We start from the raw sequence: 1,256 nt of genomic DNA on the forward strand, positions 1-1,256 counted from the left end.
TAATAATAAAGTGTGGGCAGTTTTATTTTTCAGTTTTACTGAATATGAACGACATCTAAGTGTATCTATTGTAGCATTTACAATTATAATTTAATTTTGTTTTAAAGTAGCTTTTAAAACAAGTAAAAAGCTTTTATTTTATTAGAAAAATAAAACCCTGAAAAATGCAGCAGGTGTAACATAATGTAAAACGGGGGTGCTGTAGCTGATTGTTACCATCAGAGGGTGCTGTGGGGTAATGGGGAAAAGTGCGACACTTTTTTCTGTTTGACGGCTGGTGATGACATGTCAACAACAACCATGACAACCAGCAGTAACTACTGGGAAGGTAAATCCTGTTAGAAGTATCAAATATAAAACAACCAAATTCTTGTTTGATTTGTATGTTTTATCAGCATTTTAAGATAACTGTATTTAGCATTTTGCGTAAGCAGCACGTGACGTTGTTGAAGTTTGTAGAAGATTTTTAATCATTTCGGAAGCTAACCTGTTAGCTTGTTGGCTAACGCCGAAGTGGAAAAAGTTACTCGATTTCCTTCTAGCTGACTTATTACTACCACACATAGTAGGCTATTATATTTACTCTTTGCTGTCTGATTATAAACAAATTAAACCAGCAATAGAGTTAATTCAAACATAATATTAAACCAAACTCTTGTACTTTTAAATGTCTTCGTTGTTAGTCATAAAAGTAAAGATCAGGACGCTTTAACGTGTTTGTTATCCTCAGTTCTTTTAACAACCTTTAATATCATTCCAGTTTTATTTATAAAAAGACTGAGGTTGACAAAAGTGATTTGCAGTCAAGGCAGATAACTATACCACCTAAAATATAAATTCAATCAAAAGGACAATGAAATATACATCTAAAAGACAACAAAGGTAGGTTTGATTAATTTAAAAAACATATGCACTACTTAGATAAAAAGTCAGAGTAAACAATAGGGTTGTAGCAATACTTCGATCCACATAGTATATATCAATTAAATGATTAATGATTCAACTGAGGCAAAAGAAAAACAACAATCCATGTCTTATGTGGATCAATGTCAAACACTCATCTAACACAATTAATTGTGTTAAATGTGCARATAATATCACATAATATTGATTGCAGACTTGTGAATTTAATTTAATTGAAATCATGTGACAGATTTTATTATTTGGAGAAACATATCGTCATTCAAACAAATCAAAATAAGATTGTATTGTGATAAAGCTGGTGATTTACACCCCTGGTAAACAATGGACCTTAT

This window comes from Austrofundulus limnaeus, unplaced genomic scaffold (genome assembly GCF_001266775.1).
Source record: "Austrofundulus limnaeus strain Quisiro unplaced genomic scaffold, Austrofundulus_limnaeus-1.0 Scaffold157, whole genome shotgun sequence".
In the NCBI taxonomy this organism is placed as follows: Eukaryota; Metazoa; Chordata; class Actinopteri; order Cyprinodontiformes; family Rivulidae; genus Austrofundulus; species Austrofundulus limnaeus.